Source organism: Panthera onca, chromosome C1 (genome assembly GCF_046562875.1).
Source record: "Panthera onca isolate mPanOnc1 chromosome C1, mPanOnc1 haplotype 2, whole genome shotgun sequence".
NCBI classification, from domain to species: domain Eukaryota; kingdom Metazoa; phylum Chordata; class Mammalia; order Carnivora; family Felidae; genus Panthera; species Panthera onca.
The window spans coordinates 53910257-53931799 of record NC_138346.1 but is presented as its reverse complement, the minus strand read 5'-3'; the positions used below and the strand labels follow the sequence as shown (position 1 = coordinate 53931799).

The 21543-nt window shown below is 38.7% G+C and overlaps 1 protein-coding gene across 3 annotated transcripts in view; it reads right to left on the bottom strand.

The window, feature by feature from the left end:
- The window catches only part of CWC22 (CWC22 spliceosome associated protein), a 55794-nt gene extending 45604 nt beyond the window's left edge, over positions 1-10190 (bottom strand). For 2 of the 3 annotated variants that reach the window (XM_060622020.2, XM_060622018.2), the window contains exon 1: positions 9947-10190. The gene's annotated coding sequence lies outside the window, so the exon portion shown is untranslated. Of the gene's footprint in view, positions 1-3399; positions 3448-9946 lie in introns of those variants that run through there. The other variant, XM_078451128.1, reaches the window with a different exon arrangement.
- Between the last annotated feature and the right edge of the window lie 11353 nt (positions 10191-21543).

Here is a 21543-nt window from a genome sequence, read left to right as displayed (position 1 = left end):
GGTTGATGCTTCTAAATCTGTATAATGGAACTTTCTACATTAATGGAAAGGTTCATATTCTGCACTGTCAGTAGCCACTTCATTAACACAATGGCCACTGGCCACATGTGGCTATTGAGCACTTCAAATGTGCCCAATGGATTTGAGAAAATTAATATTATAATTTTATAATTTTATTAATTTTATAATTAAGTTTACTTTTAATTTGAATAGCCATATGTGGCTGGCTAGTGATTACCATATTGGGCAACATAATTCTAAATGATTAGTAGACACTTAGGTCTTTTAATCATGGTACTTCAAAATCCTTGTCCTTGACAATCTCCAGATATGGTATTAATTCTTTAGATACTGACAAAGTAAAATAACTCATATCCAACTTGTGAGAAAAGTCACTTGGTTATTTCCTACGAAAGGTTCAGATTATGGGAAATAAGGGATAATATAATAATCCTGGTCCTAGAGTCTGTCTATGTTTCAATCACCAAGGTGTGAGCTCTACAGTCTTAAATGCAGTGCATCCACCATGATGCCAAACAATCGTTTAACATAAACATCAAGAAAACATGGCACTAGACATACTAGGACAATCACAAACTTGATACATGATCATGACCCACTGAAAGACAGTGTAGCTATTGATTGATCGTATCTCCAGAAGATAATGGCCTGTTCTGCAGCTGAGGCTGAGTAAGCAGAGGTACTAATAAAGTTAAAAAATAACCCTGATGGCAGCTATGAAGGGAGAATTGACAACTGAAACAGAAACTACTACTTATAAAATGGATTCTGCTAACTTGAAAAACATAAATATTATGCCAGTTTAAGTCACAATATACTTATCATGGATTAGCTAAGGTCATACTCTTATTTCTAGTTACTTTAGACCCATCTGTTCCAAAGTAAGACCACAAAATGATGTCTGCAAGAACCCATAAGTTTTAAAGGTATGACCATTTACTGTCCCAGCAACTCGCTAGTTTACAAATTCAAATTCTGCCCAATCACTGCCAAGATGATCTGATAACTAACCTCTAGTCTCACAAAGATAGTGTGTTAAGTACCCGTTCTTAAACCACCTTTTTGAGATGCTCCATGGTCCTCCAAAGTATACTGTCTCCTTTGCTGCATATTAATACTAAACTTTGACAGCTAATGAGGTATGTCATTGGTGATTATTCACTAGTGAGCTTTCACATACAAGCCTAATGATCCAGTTTCTCAAATAATTCAATGCCGTGGGGGACAAAAAAAGAAAAAAGAAAAAAGAAAAAAAGGAGGATAGCTATTATAGAACAAAAGAGACAACAGATTTAGTGTGTGGCCCTTGTTTAGATCCTGAGTTGAACACTTTCCCTTCTCTAAAATGGGATGTATTTATATAGTAGAACCCACTTTACCAACTTGAATTCAGTACTAACTCAACTGACTAATAAACTCTACTCAACTTTCCTTCTAAAATGGAGGTAGGCTGAAGTTCTTATTTCTGAATAAGGGATGAAATAATGGAAGAGAACATTTTCTAATCCAGTTCAATTATCAACTTGCTAAAATTATTAGCATGTTTACATCATGGTTTTTGGACGGGGAGGGGGAGAAGAATGAAAATATGGGGGGACACAGACTCTCAGAATTACTTAAATCCTTATTACATATTTTCCATCCAAGAGAACTTATCTTAGTATGTACCTGAAATAAGACTCATCTCAAAATCACCTGTTACCTAAATACTGTGCCCAAGTTGATAATGGAGATACTTTAAGCTCTAATGCTAGTAATATATGAACTTTAATATTTTCCTCAACTTATAAACATGTATTCCATTGATACAAAAGTCATTTTAGAATAATATAATGATGAATGTCCTGAAGCTGATGTGCAGTGGTGAATGTAGACTAACCATCACCGTTCAAAACCAGCCAATGGGAGAACTGCCAATGTACACAGTAGCTCTTCAACAAACAAATCTACCCTTGACACTAATAGAGTCTATATAGCACATTACAATGATATTCCTGAGATATCCCAGAGATTAACAATTAACTACATATACTTTAGAAGTCTGAAATGTGTAATTTAGATTAAGATAACAATAGCAATAAATAATGATAAATTACTGCAGCCGCAAAAATACAACACTAGGCATTTCATTTATATATTCTTATTCAATCCTCACAATTACCTTGCTTTGTTAATTTTTTAGCCATATTTTCAATGGAAGAACTGAGGTTCAAAGAGTTGAAACAATGTGTCCAAGTAAATTATAGCTAGTAAATGGCAGAGCTAAAATCTAGATGGTTTATCTGATGCCAAAATCATCTGATATTGCATCCCAATGAAAATGACAACATTAATATATGGATACAATATTGGTAAACTATAAAATGTAAACAGATATAGTCTCTACTATACAGAAAATCTTCCTATCCTAAACTGACCCATTTTTCCGAAGTTTCAGATAGCAAAGGTTTTGATATTAATATAAAGCCCTACCCACTTCTTTTTAAAGATGCAAAATAATACTTTAAAGGTTCCCTTTGTTTAGTTAGCATAGCCGGAATTCACTCTGACCAGGTACAGTATAAGCAAATAAGTCACTTGACTCCACTGCGCAAGATTCACCATTTTCCTTGGCTATCCTTGGTTCTGAAACCTGGTTTCTCTTTTCAACTTACCTACACATACATATACACAGCAATTTTCTGTGTATTTTATTTCAAATTACCTTACTTATCTAAATGTAATGAGTTTTCTTTCTCATCGGTGTGTGTCATCTTTTCCTTTCTACCCTTCAACCATCATCACCAAATAATTTTCTGGCAATCAAGCACACTCTGTTAGATTTCCATGTCCCAAAATGTAACTGTGAAATTGACAATATTACAAAGTAGACTGCTACTACAATTCTAACAAAAAATGCATAAAGTCCTATCATCGTCCAGATTTATACAGAATACGCCCATAAGGAAATTCTGGGAGTTCAACATGTGCATGCTTGATACTTAGACTAATTGGAAATTCCTGCAATGAGAGCGATTTATCTAGAGTTTATAGCTCTCGCTGCTCTTCTTAGTATCACTATGTGGATTTTATGATGAATTATTAAATTTCTCTCTCCTTGTCACAAGTAAGCAACTCAGCAAAACCACACCTGCTCTCCTGAAGAACGAGGGCATTTTATGATAAGAAGATGGTAGTTTAAAAATTATTTTCCCATCAGTGTCAGCAAGCATCAGAAGGCAAAATATTTAATAACGTTTGTAGGATGCACTTTAGATTGTTAACTGGAAACTATGAAATTGTAAATTCTGTAATTATCTTAAAAGTTCAGATGATGAAAACGTCAACTAATGGCTGTAATGCACTGCTTTCTCAATGATTTCTGTTGAGCACTCCTACCGTTGTCCCCGTTGTCCCCAAGGCATCCTCAACCAACGTGACTTGCTGTAACTGTCATAAATTAAAAGGAAGTCAACAAAGTCCATTCCCTTTCCTTCAGGTTGCTCTACTGCATTCTACACAGTAACAGCACACTTGACAAATGTCAAACATGATAACAGAGTTAAAAAAAAAAAAAACAATCTTAGTTGCTCAATAAGGGAAAATGGTAATATTACACAGTATTCAAAAGAAAAACTAGTTTAAATATGTTCTAAATACAAAACTGAAATGGGAAGGAGATAGTAGTAGGATCCTCAAGAAAATCCCCAAAGAGGACCCAAGCCCCTGGCCCTTCCACAAGGCAATTTTCCTTCCCAGGGAAAAGATACGAAAAACAGATTGGCCACATTTCTTAATATATGATAAGATGTCTATGGCCTTTACATATCTGTATTGAAGGAAAAATCCTTTTAAGAGAATTGCTTTCCTACTATTGTTTCTTGTTATTTTTAAAAATGCATACATATTGGTGAGAAATATGCTGCATTATATACCACACAAGGACAAATGATGTTGTAATCTGATTTCAGCATAGGTCCACAATTTCAAGAAAATAAAAGCATCTGAACACTACTATCACTATAAGGAAAAGTCACCAGGTACAGGTGATGATCCCTTGTCTGCAATTATGGAATCTGAAAAGCTTTGAAAATACAATATTTCTTTTCCTTCCTTCCTTTTTTTTTTTTTTTTTTATAGAAGGATAGTTGACACACAATGTTATATTAGTTTCAGGTATACAACATAGGAATTTGACAACTCTATACGTTATGCTATGCTCAGCACAACTTACAAAGATTTTTTTTCAGTTTATTTATTTTGAGAGAGAGTGAGCACAAACAGGGGAGGGACAGAGAGAGAAGGAGAGAGAATCCCAAGCAGGCTCCACCCTATCAGCGCAGCACCTGACACAGGGCTTGAACTTACGAACCATGAGATCATGACCTGAGGTAAAATCAAGAGTCAGAGGCTCAAACAACGAAGCCACCAAGGTGCCCCACAAAGATTTTTCTTAAGCTTGTGGGAAACTCATCTGGCAGCAAAACTTGACCTGCACCAACCTGAGACTTAAATGTGACTCTTCATTTGTTGAACTGTAGAAATATTAATGTGTTTGATTGGAAGATATTGCCTGGGATTCCAAAAGTGCTATTACTTCATAAATATATGTGCACTGTGTTTCTTTAAAATCTTAAAAATTCTGAATGTCGAAACAGTTCTGGCTCTAAGATTACAAATAAAGAACTGTGGACCTGTACTCTCTTATTGTTTGTTTCCTAGTCAATACATATACCAGGTATGCTCTTTGACTTCTAACCATTTGAATGACTGAAGATTCCCATGTTCAATTATAGGGCTGGGAGGTGTGCAAATAGTACCTGGATACTATTTGACTTTTTATGAGGAATAAACAAAATATAAAGGCCTTTGATTAGTCTCTGACTCTGTGTAGGGGAGACAGCCCCAATTTGGGGACATCCTAAGACGATGGTAAAAAGACACAGATTAGTAAAAAAAAAAAAAAAAAAGACAAAATCTAAAAGCTCTTAACATTTTAATAAAAATTACTCATTATAAACTGAGAGGAGGTATTATCCTTCATTCATTTCCTATATCATGAAGCCAGTCCATACTGGTCTGTATTTAACCAAAGAAATTAAGAAAGTGATATAATCGTTTCAATATGCTACTTAGCTTTTTTTAAGTTTATTTATTTATTTTGAGAGAGAGAGCACATGCAAGCTGGGGAGGGCAAATTGAGAAAGAGAGAGAAAGAGGGAGAGAAGGAGGGAGAGAATCCTAAGCAGGCTCTGGACTGCTGGTATGGAGCCCAACATAGGGCTGGAACCCATGAACCATGAGATCATGACCTGACCTAAAATCAAGAGTCAGATAGTTAAATGAATGAGCCACCCAGGTGCCCTCCTTCTAAGCTTTTAGGATGGAAATTTCTGTCTCAATGCTTCATGCATCAACAATCTGTTTCCATATAAAAATCTTTAAGAGAAGAGTTCTTCAGTAGTACTTCCTGTAATTACTGAATAAAAACAAATCCTAAGGGAGGAGTCTGCTGCTACTACTTGTATCACTCAGTCACTTGTATTTACAGCCTAAGCCCACCTCGTCTTGCCTTAGTTTCTCCACACACCCTTTGGTTCACAATTCAACTGCACAGCAACAGGACTGAACTTTCCTCACTAACTCCAGCATCTTCATTCACTGAACAAACATTATGGGTTTTCTTGGTCTAGTGATTAAGCTAAGTTTTATATCCATTTTCACAATAACAAATAGATAAAAACTTAAATTTCAAATCTATACCATAACCCTCACCACTTTACTTGATAGTAAAAGAACAGTCTTGTAGTAAAGAAATAGCTTTAGTGCTTCTTTATCACCCACTGAATGCTTTCTTTTTCATTTAATGTTAAAGTTTGAATTTCTGCAGAAGAGTCTCTTTTGTAAGGTCATAAAAATTAAGACACTTGGTATAGGACTGACACAGGTAAATGGAACTAAAACAAAAATGATGAGGATAAGCCAAAACTGACACTTCTATTAAGAAGTTGTAAAGTAGTATAGAAAAAATAAGAAAGTATAAGGTTAAGAAAAAGAACAGTATGGTTGTGGTCTTTTTCTGTTTTTTTACTCTACCTCCTATTTTTTGGAAACAAATTAAGAATAGGGGGTCAAAGGCAGTGTCTGTTAATAGTGAGGCGATACATTAAGCTGCGCACAAGGAACTGGGATCTGAGAAATGAAAAGTTGCTAATGTCAGGAGAGAAGAAAAGTCTTAAGTGCTGTAGCAATGTTATAGACACAGTACTCCTGGAAGAGAGGAAGTGCAACTAAGTGGGTCTGGGGCATACAGAAGAAAGTGGGTCCAGAAGCTGAATGCTGAAGTACAAGTAGGAAAGGGGGAAAAATCACTTCTCGCGTGAAAGGGGAAAGAGGTCATTCAGGCAATGAGATCTGCATGTGTAAAGACTGAGATATAAGAAAAGAGTTTAGGGGATTCTCAGTTGTTTGAGTACAGGGTGTGAATGTAAGATTGAGCAGAAATGAGATGGAACATGAGACTCATGAAGCTAAAGCATGAAACACCTTGAATGAGAACAAGATTTTTGAGATTCTTGGTCACTGCTATACATTGAGAACCCAGGACAGTACTTACCACTTCACAGGTTCCAATTCTAAAGTTAAACATAAAAGGGGGCGTGTGGACTTCTAATGATTATTCCCATTCCTTGTTTTTTTTAATGTGTTTATTTTGAGAGAGTGTGTGTACATGCGTGCGAGTGGGGTAGGGACAGAGAATCCCAAGCAGGCTCTGTGCTGTCAGCGCAGAGTCGGAAGCAGGGCTCGATCCCATTAACTGTTAAATCATGACCTGAGCCAAAATCAAGTCACACGCTTAACTGACTGAGCCACCTAGGTGTCCTGATTATTCCTATTTCTTCCCACAAAGAACTCTCTATAATGATACTTAGACAGCTTTTACCAAGGAATACCACAGCAGACTTGTCTTAACTATCAATGCTGACTTCTAGGAAGCCCCGAGCTGTTTGTCATCAACTGCATCAAGACAGTACTATCAGGGGTCATCCCTTGTTTTCACCCCGTGTTAACCTGGAGGGCTGAATAAATTTCCAATTTATGGAAGATGAAAAAAATACCAGTTCCTTTAAAGGCACTGCAAGAGGAAACCTGATCCTGAAGGTGCAGTTACTTCAACTTACAAAACCATGTTTAATCACTGAGTCTGTTTCATGTCTTTGAATACTCATACCACTTTATTCCCCCTCCCCCAAAATGTGTTCCTCAGCTTGCTTAAATACGTATATGGGCTGAATACATTCTGTCAACACTCAGCACAGCTTTGAAAGTGGCCTTTCTGATTATTAATTAAAGAGCTATTTAGTAAACCACGTTTTAAGATTTTTAAAGAAAGTTTATTTATTTTGAGAAAGAAAGAGCACATGCACGCAGGAGGGGCAGAAAGACAGAGGGAGACAGAGAATTCCAAGCAGGCTTTGTGCTGTCAGCACAGAGCCCGACATGGGGCTCCATCCGACAAACCCTATCATGACCTGAGCCGAGATGAGGAGCCAGATGCTTAAAAGACTAAGCCACCTTGGCACTCCAACCATGTTCTAAGTGTTAAAGAAAACTTGGAAGTGGTGGTCTCCACGGAGAAATTTATGAAGTAATCCCTAGACACAAAGCACTTTATTTCATTACGGAGGCACCTGTCACCAAGTCTAGAATTAAACCGTCTTGATAAAATAATTGAGGGAAGAACTCACAGGACCTTTCAGGTGGAAGTGCTGAACTCTGTCTATCCTGATCCATTTCAATTAGGCCTAAAGTCAAGTTAAACATGACTCTCCACTTAGTCTCTTCCTCCGATTAGCTTCTATAATCACAGCAGTCTTAATGTCTCCAGGCCAAGGTAATTTATACCATTTTTGTTGTTGCTGTTGTTGTTACCTATTCTCTGGGAAAACACTTACTAGCTTGGCTACAAATAGCAAAGGCTTGCTTTAGTCCACTGCTTCCTCTCCTGATGTATTATTTTGGAAGAAAATGCTTCGAAAATTCGCACTTTATTGTAGGCACTGCAATGAAATGTATACACTGAGATAAAATATTTAGGTGACAGGTTCAGTCCAGAAGTATGATGAAACTAATGTGCCAGAGGCTTTTTTGTTTCATCACCCTCCCATGCTAAAATTTTCAAACATTACAGAAGAGAAATGCAACAAGGAAGCCCACAGAGTCATCAGTATGGTCAGCTATATTACCAATAACCACCTCTTTCTTAGGCCAGCTAGAACTTACGTTACGGAGATACCAGGTAATACAAAATTCAGTCTAGATACAAGTGGGTAGTAAACAGAAAATAATTTTGTTAAGGCACTGGCGCTGTAAAAGTGTGCTCTCTTAGATGGTCTCAGGTACAACTTACTGTCAATCAATCACCTGGCAATGTACAATCATCAGGGAGAACACAAACCAGAACCCCAGTCAAACGGGGTGGGAAATGCTCCACGAAAGTGGAATGGGCACGCAAACATGGAAGAGCAATATTCAAAACCAAAGAACAAGAACTGAGGCATAGAGGATTCATCAACTATATTACAACAGTAACAATAATAGTTAACACTGTAGGCCGGGCACTGTACACAGGCCTTATATATAAGCATTGTTATTTATTTTTATCCTCAAAACAACCCACTAAGTTAGATATTATTATCATCCACATTTTTCAGATGAGGAAGCTGAGACTAGAGATGTTAAGTAACCTGCCTAAGTGACAGAGTTTCTAAGGCCTGAATCAAGACTGGAATCTTTGGCTTAGGAGTCCATCACCCAGCACCCACCCTAGCAGGTCTCCTCCTCCTACAGATGCTGTTTGTCACAATGCTTCTAAGAACAAAGTCACACTTTTAATGCCAATTCTAAATCCGCTTTTCTAGAGAAGGATAATTGAGGCTAACTCCCAGATTCACAGGCAATCCTAAAACAAGTTTAAACATGATGAGGAGGCAGGCTAACTAGTTTTCTGAAAGCCAAGTTTGTTTTTCTATCTGCTATTGCTAGTCTGTGGACATATCAAAACGTAAAAGGAACTGTTAGTATGCTTTCAATCACCTCTATCTTGCATCTAGAACATCCTTTCTTCATTTTTTTTTTTCCTTATTTATCTCAAAGAGGTGTTGTGAGGGTGAAGTGAAAATAGGTAAAGCGGTTATTGCAGTGAAGACTCAATAAAATTAACTATTACGGTAGCGATATGCACAAGTGTATTGTAGGATCCGGAGCTCTACAGAGAGGTGGACATACTGGAGATCCAAGTTGGAGAGTTAGTACCTTACTGGAGGTAGATCAACTTATGGAAGGATAAAGGACGACAGAGAAGAGCCCCCAGGACTAAACACTAGAAAGCATCTAGTATTTACAGGGCAAATGAATGAAAAAGAAACGATTAATGAAAATGTAAAGAAGCCATCACAGGGATATACGCTGGATGGAGGCGTAACAGTGGAACTTCCACTATTTTCTAACTAACCACAGTTCCTTAATCCCACTCCCACGGCCTGGGGCCCGGCCGGGAAAAAAGGAGCCTCGGGAAACCTAAAGGATTTGAGAAGTTCTAAGTGATCCCCGCCGACAAGACAGAGGCCCAGGCGCTGGTGCTAGACTTGAGCAACAAAAACACCACGGCCAGACAGCTGCAGCAACCTCACCAGGAAGCGAGGTCCGTCCGCGCAGGCGGGAACGGAGTTCACGGCCCCTTCCCTACCCGCTCAGACTCCTCCGCACTACCGGCACTCACACCTCAGTCTCGGGGGCCGGCGCGCACACCTCCGAGCTGCCCGCGGAGGTACCAGCAAATCCTCACTCACCCCCTAGTTCCCTTTCTATTCCCACCCGGTCCGGCAACCCGCCACCCCCAATCTGGTTCGCTGCCTGAGGCGAGTCTACGGAGTTCGGTAATTACCTGGAGCTCCACCGCGCCGCCATTACACCGGACGCACGTCACTTCCCCTTCTCCGGCCCCGGCAGTACGAGGAAGGCGGAACGTGAAATACAAACCTGACGCTAAATTCACTTTAAAACGTTATCCTGTTAATTTACTTTAAATACCATAACTTAATACCACGTTGAGAGCAGTTGGTCTGGCCACAATTTCCTCTTTCCAAGACGGCGACAAAAGAGAAGTTAACGCAAACTACAAAGTCCAGCATCCGCCGCCAGTAAGGACGGAAATGACGCGTCAATTGTAATTTTTAGAAGGTCGCAATGTACGACGGGAATTGTAGTTCTTCTGAGTAGGCTCCCGAGAGCACATCCAGGCGGCTCATCTGAAAGCTGATAGTGATGAGGATTTCTCAAAATTTACTTTAAAGCTCTTTCTCTGCAGTTGGCAAGAAGTAGACCTCAGTAGTCATTTTTTCTGTGGAAATCTTTAAGAGGAGCAGACAGACTTTTGGCAGTAGTTAGATCAAGAGCCTATATAAGGAAAAATGTTAGGAAACGTTAAGTGCCTACTAAGTCCCAAGATTTCAAGCTGCGAGAACGGGAGGATTTTGGACCACAAAGTGAAGTAATGAGGAAAAGCTAATTTTGTAGAGAAGATGATGCTTCTAATTGAGTTTAAGGTACCAGCTGGCACGGCATCGTGAGGATAAGGAGATTGGCTGGCCAACTTGGAAATAGCGAACTGTGCAGAGATCAGAGGTAATTCATGAAATTGTTTTCTTATGCTTTACTTTTCAAGAGTAACAAAACCTAAAAAAATTCAACTGCTTGTTACTGTTTTGGAAACTGTCTTTTCCTAAAGCAACTATATCTTTATTCTCCCCACCCTTGTGTACACCAGGCCTGGTTTATCCAAACATTTCTCTATTAGGATTTTAGAGTACTCATGCGAGTAACCCTTTCTTTGAGGCAGAAGAGTACAGTGATTACAGATAAAGATACTGGAGAAGTCCTATTTATGTTTAACTCTTAAATCTATTGATATACTCATGGATAATTTTTCTGGGGCAGTTTACTTAACACTGTGTGCCCATTTTCTGATGTTGGGGGGGGGGGAAGTGCCCATCCCATAGAATACTCTTAAGAATTGAATTCGTTGATACACTTGATGTATGTGAGATAATTCTTACTACATAACAGTATTATCCATCCTTTTTTTTCCTATCTAACATGTTTGACCATAAAGGCACATTTTGGTGTCTTTAAATATTTAAGTGAATAGATTTCAGTTGTACCAATACAGGGCATAGGAGATGAATCTGGTAAACATTTGTATCCATACTGAAAAGAAGCACAATACCACCTCTACAATTATCAGTAGCAATAGGAAAGTTAGAGTTGAAGCTAGGGTAGTTAGATGGAGCTGGAAAAGACGAGGTTTGTCGTTTTGGAATCCAGGAAGCAAACTGTGACATAGGGTTAAGAATGTAAAACAGGGGCGCTTTGGTGGCTCAGTCAGTTGAGCCTCTGACTCCTGATTTTGGGTCAGGTCATGATTTCACAGTTTGTGGGTTCACGGTGTGGACCTTGCTTGGAATTCTCTCCCTCTCTTTCTGCCCTTCCCCTATGTGCACTCACGCTCTCTCTCTCTCTCTCTCTCTCTCAAAAATAAATAAATAAATAAATAAACTCTTTAAAAAAGAATGTAAAACAGTAAAAGTAAAAGGGAGGAAACTGGCTTGGGTATGGTAACTCCAGAGCAAAGATGAAGAGTCTCACGCTGGGATGAAGAGTCCCACACTGGGATAAAAATGGCTAGGCCCTTGTAACACAGTTTTGCTCAGTCATTGGCTGGAGCCACCCCAAGAAAAATGTGGCCACCATTCAAAACCTGATATACAGTTGGAAGTATTAACATTTGAATGGTGTTACCTAACTACTCCTAGCAGCTAGGCAAAGAGCCTTTTCTTGAAAGGGTATCTGAACAGAATTTCTCTGTCACAGTCAACCCCTTGCACCATTTAGATCCACTCTGTATACACATTCAGAGAACAATTCCTCTAGGGTTCCAGTGGCTTCTTTTCCTGAAAAGAAACTTAGTAGAGAGAAGTTAGTGGGACAAACTATAGTCCCCATCTTTGCAGTTGGTTTTGAACCACAGCTGAACCATTGCCTTTGTCCTCCACTATTCATTCTAAATTCCCCACACTCTCAGCTACCAATTCTGCTGGTCTTGGTAGTTACACTAGTTGTGTGAAAACCCTAGTTCCTGAGAAATTTGAACCCTTAGTAATAATCACCTTCTCATGCAGGTGCTGCTGCAGTTGGCTATTAACACTCACTATTCGGCAAGGTAGCACTAAGAGTTGCCCAAATAGATCACTTGAGTGTCACGCATTGTCTTTCTTGTTCCTGTTATGTAACATCAAGCCTACATTCTCCTGATGATAAGAGTTAGCTTTTCCTCCCAAGGTGTTAACTCTTCTTTTTGCCTCCTTTTCCCTGAACTCAAGAAGTCCAAAGTGCCTATGCAGCAGATGAAGCTCAGTTCAATGGGACTCTTGCTGTGTCCTCTAGCAAGAATATAACACCTTTGGGGACTAGGACCTCTGATTCCAAAAAGGTCAGAGTTGCAGGTTTGGGGACCACTATGTCTCCCTATGGGTCAGTGGGAATGATTGTAAATGGGGCTAATCCTGTTTTAATCCCTTGTTTTGTGGACCCATATATTGTTCCTACTGGAGATTCTAAGCCATCTTAAAGTCTACTGTACGCTGGGGAACAGCACCTCTTCCTTGTAGAGTATTCTCTTAGCAGGTGCTTGAACTATACCCTTCACAGATCATTCCAGTGCTCTATTAGGCCACCAGCTTCTGGGAAATGCAACATGTGATACACCCAGTGGAACTCATGGTCACAGGCACTTCCTACACTACTTTTACTGTGAAGTGATTTCTCTGGTTGGATGCTGTGTTGTATTGTGTTCCATGTCTGTGAATTAGGCATTGTATAAGTTCCTATATGGTGGTGCTGGATAAAGATTTGTGGGTATGAAGTGCAAATATATACCCAATATGTATGTATAATCTATTCCCATGGGATTGAACTATTGCCCCTTTCAGGATGAAAGGTCCCAATGTAGTCAACTTGGCATGGAATGGCTGCTTGATCTCCTAAAGGAGTGATGACATATTAGAAGCTCAACATTGCTCTCTTTTGCTGGCAGGTTGAACTTGCAAATAAGGCAGTATCATAGGTAGGTGAACTATGGTAAATGGGCCTCATGCTGATGGACCCCACGCAAAGACTACATTTTTGCCACCATAACCTTTCACTCAAGTGTTCATTGTGCCAGCACTGTAGTGACTGCTAACAAAGACAAGCTAACATCAACTAGCTGAGTAATTTTGTTTATTTGATTATTTAATACTTCTTCTGTAATGTATGCTTTCTTGTGGACATTGATGTATGATAAAAAGATCCTCACACTTTTTACTCACAATGCTATGCATATCCACATGCCTCTAACTCTTTAAGTCCTCCTTGTCTGCAATTCTTTTTTTTTTTTTTTAACATTTATTCATTTTTGAGAGACAGAGTGTGAGTGGGGGAGGGGAAGAGAGAGAGAGAGACACAGAATCTGAAGCAGGATCCAGGCTCTGAGCTGTCAGCACAGAGCCCGATGTGGGGCTCGAACTCACAGACCGTGAGATCATGACCTGAGCTGAAGTCAGACGTTTAACTGACTGAGACACCAAGGGGCCCTTCCTTGTCTGCAATTCTTAAAATCTTTTTCTTTTCAGACTTCTGACCAGTCAGCCAGGCTGACTGGCATTTCCTATTAGTCTATTTATGCCCTGACATCAGGCCACTTCTCCTTACCATACAAAGCGGAAGACCAGGTGCACCACCTGAAGCTCTGCCCATTAGGAAGCTCTCCTGTCTTCAAACTATTTGCGAGTGAGCCTGTACTGCTGTCCAATTTCAGGTTTCATCCACATACTTAGCCAATTCATCTGTAAACTAAACTCAGCCATTTTTTTCTTTCTTCAGCTGGTGATCAAGACACCACCCCTACCCGAATATGGCCATCAGTACAAGCTGAGAGAGGGTGTTGATGCAACTGAAGGGTGATATCAAGGCCTAGACTTATCTGTTCATGTGGATTTTTTGTGCCTCTGCTATTCTTTGTGCGCCATCCCAAATATAATACTTTCATCTTATGATGAATTATGACTGGGTCCTCCAGAATTTATGACATGATGGGTTCAACAAGACACATTGCATTTTGTGTCACTTAGTGTCCCATGGTCAAGCATTCCCTCTTTTTTTTTTTTTCCAGTAGCATGCCAAGACTTAACTTTTAAAAAATGTGCAACCTTGCTCCAGAACCCTGAGGGCTTGAACTGTGTAAGATTTCTATAAACTCCATATGCATCTTTTCCCAAAACTGACAACTCTTAACACCATAGAAAGTGCCAGATCCTATGGCACAAGTACCAAGGCTTTTTGCATCACTACTCAGACCTGCTGCAGAGCTCTTTTGCCAGGTTGTAAAGCTGGCAGCTTTTAATGTCATCTGGCATGTGGGCCAGAAAAATATTTCTAGGTGTGAATTATGTTGCTTACAGAACCCAAAGCAGCCTCCTAGGCACTGTGCTTTCTCCTTTCTTGTAGAGGATGCAAGAGGTAGCAGTTTGTCTTTTACTTTGAAGGGAATGTTCTAGCACTCCCCAGAACACTGGACATTTAAACCCTTTAATGAAGGGACAGATCCCTAATTATTCACAGGGTTGATCCCCTACTTTCTAGAACACAAACCTCTAGCATACTAGCCAACACTTGCTCAACATGTTTAATCCGCATGGTATCATTGATATAATGGATCAATATGATACTCTACAGGATTTCCAGATGATCTGCATCTCTTTGGACTGTATTATGAGAAAGAAAGGAGAGTTAACATAGCCATGGGGTTAAAGTGTCAATGCATATTGTTGCTTGTTTATTTCCTTTGGATATTAATATTTCTAATTGTGTTCATTGATGGGGTAAAAAAGAATCCATTCTCCAAATCAGTGGCCTGTGCTTGAGGCCATATTATCCTGCTTTAACAATGGCACTTTGCTTGGCATGACAGCTGCACTTGGGGGTGCTAGTTGGTTGAGCTTCCAGTAGTCTACAATCATTCTGCTAATTTGTCTGGTTTCTACATTGGCCAAACTGTCGAATTAAATGGAGGTGTGATGGGAACTACTATTCCTGCATGCTTTATGTCCTAACGGTATTGTTAATCACCACCCTTTGGCATTGTGATATTGTTTTAGATTTACTTTCTTGGCCAGGAGAGGCAGTTTCAAAGATGTCTACTTGGCCTTCCCCACTATGATAACTCTTACTCCACAGGCCAAGGAGAATCAATAGTATTGCCATGGTGTTGCTTCAGTTCTTCAGGTATTAATGTTGACTCTAACCAGGTATCTAATAGTCCTCAAAATTTGTGGGTACTCCCCTTACCCCAGGACATGGTAATTCAGATAAGTGCAAATGGGTCTCCTTGGGGAAGGTCCAGGGGAATCACCATGATATATACTTGACATGGTGTCAAGTCAGGGTGATCAAGACATGGTCAAGTCAGGGTGATTCTTTCTGAGACCCAGAAAAATCTTCAGTCAATGGTTTGAAAACTGATACAGAACCAGGAACTGGGCAAGAGATTGTGACTTTTTATTGGGGTGACCAGTCTCTTGCTTATTTATTCTTTCATTTAATTATGTATATGAGGCATTACTCTCATTGGCAATCCATATATTTTGCCCATAGTGACACCCTATTCTGTTAACCATCTGTACAATTCACTCTTGGCCACTATTCCAACAACTGGTACCATGATTCTTGTGACTCTCTAGCTTCTGAGGGTTAAGTATTGCCTTAGCCTCTCTTGCTTCAGAGACCCATCATCCTCACTGCTACAAATGAACCAAGTTCCATGGCAGCCTCCTCTTTTTTTTTTAATTTTTAAATTTTAATTCCAGTATAGTTAACATACAACATTACAGTAGTTTCAAATGTACAATGTAGTGATTCAACAATACTATACATTACTCAGTGCTTATCATGTTAAGTGTATTCTTAATCCCTTTCACCTATTTCACCAATCTCCCCATCCACCTCCCCTCTGGCAACCATGAGTTTGTACTCTGTAGTTGAGTCTGTTATTTAGTTTGTCTCTTTTTTTCACTGTTCATTTGTTTTTGTTTCTTAAATTACACATATGAGTGAAATCAAATGGTGTTTGTCTTTCTCTGGCTGACTTAATTTCACTTAGCATTCTACTCTATGGTTCCATCCATGTTGTTGCAAATGGCAAGATTTCATTCTTTTTTATGGCTGAATAATATTCCATTATTCATTCTATATGATGGCTGAATAATATTCCATTATACATTTTGGATACTAACCCTTTATCAGATAGGTCATTTGCAAATACCTTTCCCATTCAGTAAGTTTTCTTTTTAGATTTGTTGATTGTTTCCTTTTGCTGTGCAGAAGCTTTTTATTTTGATGTAATCCCAATAGTCTATTTTTGCTTTGTTTCTGTTGCCTCAGGAGACATAGATAGAAAAATGTTGCTATGGCTAATGTCAGAGACATTACTGCCTGTGCTCTCTTCTAGGAATTTTATGGTTTCAGGTTTCACATTTAGATCCTTAATCCATTTTGAGTTAATTTTTGTGTATGGTGTAAGAAAGTGGTCAAGTTTCATTCTTTTGCATGTTACTGTCCTGTTTTCCCAACACCATTTGTTGAAGAGGCTTTTTCCCATTGCATGTTCTTGCCTCCTTTGTCAAAGATTAATTGACCTTATAATTGTGGGTTTATTTATTGGATCTCTATTCTGTTCTATTGCTCTGTGTGTCTATTTTTGTAACAGTACCATACTTTTGTGATTACTACAGCTTTGTAGAACAGTTTGAAATGTAGGATTGTGATACCTTTGGTTTTGCTGTGCTTTTTCAAGTTTGCTTTGGCAATTCAGGGTCTTTCGTGATGCCAAACAAATTTAAGATTATTTATTCTAGTTCTGTAAAGACGTTGTTGCTCTTTTGATAGGTATTGCATTGAATCTGTAGATTTCTTTGAGTAGTATGAACATTTTAACACTATTTGTTCTTCTAGTCCATGAGCATAGAATACCATTCCAATTATGTTTTTTTTTTTTTTTTTTCAGTTTCTTTCATCAATGTCTTATAGTTTTCAGAGTATAGGTCCTTTACCCCCTTGGTTTAGTTTATTTATTATTTATTTATTTATTTATTTATTTCAAGAAATCAAGTTTCTGTTCTTGGCATTTTATTGACAAGGCTGTTGATCCTTTTTCTGGGCCGCTGTGGTTTTTTTATTTTTATTTTTTTTGGTTGTTTGCTTGTTTTTGTTTTTTAATTTACATCCAGATTAGTTAGCATATAGTGCGACAGTGATTTCAGGAGTAGAATCCAGTGGCTCATCCCTACCTTTAACAGCCAGGGCTCATCCCAACAAGTGTCCTCTTTAATGCCCCTTGCCCATTTAGCCCATTTCCCACCCAAAACTCCTCCAGCAACTCTCATTTGTTCTCTGTATTTCAGAGTCTCTTATGTTTTGTCCCCCTCCTTGTTTTTATATTATTTTTGCTTCCCTTCCCTTATGTTAATTTGTTTTGTATCTTAAATTCCACATAAAGTCATATGATATTTATCTTACTCTAATTTTGCTTAGCATAATACACCTAGTTCCATCCATGCTGTTGAAAATGGCAAGATTTCATTCTTATTGATTACCAAGCAATATTCTGTTGTACACACACACACACACACACACACACACACACACGTATATATACACCATATCTTCTTTATCCATTCATCACTTGATGGACATTTCGGCTCTTTCCATACTTTGGCTCTTGTCTATATTGCTGCTATAAACGTCAGGGTGCATGTGCCCTTCAAAACAGCACACCTGTATCCGTTGGATTAACACCTAGTAGTGCAATTGCTGGGTCATAGGGTAGTTTTATTTTTAATTTTTTGAGGAACTCCATACTCTTTTCCAGGGTGGCTGCATCAGTTTGCATTCCCACTAACAGTACAAAGGGTTCCTCTTTCTCTGCATCCTCACCAACATCTGTTGTTGCTTGAGTTGTTAATTTTAGCCATTCTGACTGGTGTGAGGTGGTATCTCCTTGTGGTTTTGATTTGTATTTCCCTGATGATAAGTGTTGTTGGGCATTTTTTTTCATGTGCCTGTTAGCTATCTGGATGTCTTCTTGGAAAAGTGTCTATGCATATCTTTTGTCCATTTCTTCACTAGATTCTTTGTTTTTTGAGTGTTGAGTTTGGTAAATTCTTTATAGATTTTAGATACTAACTCCTTATCTGATACGTCATTTGCAAATATCTTCTCCCATTCTGTCAGTTACCTTTTAGTTTTGCTGATTGTTTTCTTTGCTGTGAAGAAGGTTTTTATCCTGATGAGGTCCCAATAGTTCTTTTTGCTTTTGTTTCCCTTGTCTCTGGAGACGTGTTTAGTAAGAAGTTGCTGCAGCCAAGGTCAAAGAGGTTTTTGCTTGCTTTCTCCTCTAGGATCTTGATGCTTCCTGTCTTACGTTTAGGTCTTTCATCCATTTTGAGTTTATTTTTTGTGTGGTGTAAGAAAGTGGTCCAGGGTTTTCTTGAGGGTTTTTATCAAGAAAGGCTGCTGTGTCGTCAAATGCTTTCTATGCATCTATTAAGAGAATCATGGGGTTCTTATTCATTTTTTTGCATGTAGCTGTCCAGTTTTCCCAACCCCATTGACTGAAGAGACTGTCTTTATTCCATTGGGTATTCTTTTCTGCATTGTCAAAGATGAGCTGGCCATACGTGTGTGAGCCCATTTCTGAGTTCTCTATTCTGTTCCATTGATCTAAGTGTCTGTTTTTGTGCCAGTACCGTACTGTCTTGGGGATTATAGCTTTGTAATACAGCTTAAAGTCTGGAATTGTGATGCCTCCAGCCTTGGTTTTCTTTATTAGGATTGCTTTGCCTATTCGGGAACTTTTCTGGTTCCATACAAATTGTAGATTGTTTGTTCTAGCTCTGTGGAGAATGCTGATGTGATTTTGATAGGGATTGCATTGAATGTGTACATTCCTTTGGGTAGTAATGACATTTTAACAATATTTGTTCTTCAAATCCATGATCATGGAATGTTTTTCCATTTTTTTGTGTGTGTGTTTTCTTCAATTTCTTTCGTAAGCTTTCTATAGTTTTCAGCTCTTTGGTTAGGTTTATTCCTAGGTATTTTATGGGTTTCGGTGCAATTGAAAATGGGTTTCTCTTTTTGGTGCTTCATTATTGGTGTATAGAAATGCAACTGATTTCTGTGCATTGATTTTATATACTGCGACTTTGCTGAATTCTTGGATCAGTTCTACCAGGTTTTTTTGTAGAATCTTTTGGGTTATCCATATAGTGTATCATGTTATGAGAGTGAGAGTTTGAGTTCCTCCTTGCTGATTTGGATGCCTTTTAGTTCTTTGGGTCACCTGATTGCTGAGGCTAGGACATCCAATACTATGTTGAATAACAGTGGTGAGAATGGACATCCTTGTCGTGTTCCCGACCTTAGCGGGAAAGCTCTGTTTTTCCCTGTTGAGGATGATATTAGTGGTGGGTCTTGAGTATATGGCTTTTATGATCTTGAGGTATGATTGTTCCATCCCTACTTTCTTGAGGGTTTTTATCAAGAAAGGCTGCTGTGTTGTCAAATGCTTTCTCTGCATCTATTAAGAGAATCATGGGGTTCTTATTCTTTTTAAAAATTTTTTTAACTGTATTTTGAGAGAGAGAGAGAGAGAGAGAGCACGCGTGAGTCGGGGAGGGGCAGAGAGAGAGAGAGAGAGAGAGAGAGAGAGAGAGTGCGTGAGTGGGCGAGGGGCAGAGAGAGAGAGAGAGAGAGAGAGAGAGAATCTCAAGTAGCTTCCCGGCTGCCAGCACAGAGTCCTACCCATGTGGGGCTCGAACTCATGAAACCGTGAGGTCATGACCTGAGCTGAAAGCAAGAGTCGGACGCTTAACTGTCTGAGCCACCCATGTGCTCCTTATTCTTTCTTTTTTAATGTGATGTATCACATTGACTGATTTGTGGATATTGAATCAGCCTTGCATCCCAGGTATAAATCCCACTTGATCACAGTGAATAATTCTTTTAATGTATTGTCGGATCCAGTTGGCTGGTATCTTGTTGAGAATTTTTTAATCCATGTTCATCAGGGAAATTGGTTTGTGGTGCTCCTTTTTAGTGGGGTCTTTGTTTTTAGAATCAAGGTAGTGCTGGCCTCATAGAATGAGTTTGGAAGTTTTCCTTCCATTTCTATTTTTTGGAACACCTTCTACAGGATAAATGTTAACTCTTCTTTAAATTAAATGTTTAGTAGAATTCCCCTGGAAAGCCATCCGGCCCTGGACTCTTATTTTTTGGGGAGATTTTTGATTACTAATTAAATTTCTTTACTGGTTATGGGTCTGTTCAAATTTTCTATTTTTTCCTGTTTCAGTTTTGGTAGTTTATATGTTTCTAGGGTTTTGCCCATTTCTTCCAGATTGCCCAATTTATTGGCATATAATTGCTCATAATATTCTCTTATTATTGTTTGTATTTCTGCAGTGTTGGTTGTGATCTGTCCTCTTTCATTCATGATTTTATTTATTTGGGTCCTTTACTTTTCTTTCTGATCAGTCTGGTTAGGGGTTTACCAATTTTGTTAATGCTTTCAAAGAACCAGCTCCTGGTTTCATTGATCTGTTCTGTTTTTTTGATTTTGATATCATTGACTTCTGCTCTGATCTTTATGATTTCCCATCTTCTGCTGGTTTGGGGCTTTATTTACTGTTCTTTTTCCAGCTCTTTAAGGTGTAAGGTTAGGCTGTGTATCTGAGACCTTTCTTTGGGGTCAAAGGGACAGCCTTTGGGCTGTCATGTTATCATTTTCATTGGCTTCCATGTCCTTTTTAATTTACTCTTTAATTTCTCCTTAACCCATTCATTATTTAGTAGGATGTTCTTTAATCTTTAAGTATTCGTGGTCTTTCCAAATTTGTTCTTGTGTTGATTTTGAGTTTCTTAGTGTTGTGGTCTGAAAATATGCATGGTATGATCTCAGTCTTTTTGTACTTGTTGTGGTCTGATTTGTGTCCCAGTATGTGAACTATTCTGGAGAATGTTCCATGTGCACTCCAGAATGTGTATTTCTGCTGCTTTAGGATGAAATGTTCTGAATATATCTGTGAAGACCATCGGTCCAGTGTATCATTCAAAGCCATTGTTTCCTTGTTGATTTTTCTGCTTAGATGATCTATCCATTGTTGTAAATGGGGTGTTGAAGTCCCCTACTATTATGGTATTATTATCAATGAGTTTCTTTCTGTTTGTGATTACTTGATTTGTATATTTGGGAGATCACGTTGGGGGCATAAATGTTTACGATCATTAGCTCTGCTTGGTGGCTTGACCCCTTAATTAAGATATAATGTCCTTCATCTCTTGTTACAGTCTTATTTTAAATTCTAGTTTGTCTGGTATAAGTATGGCTAC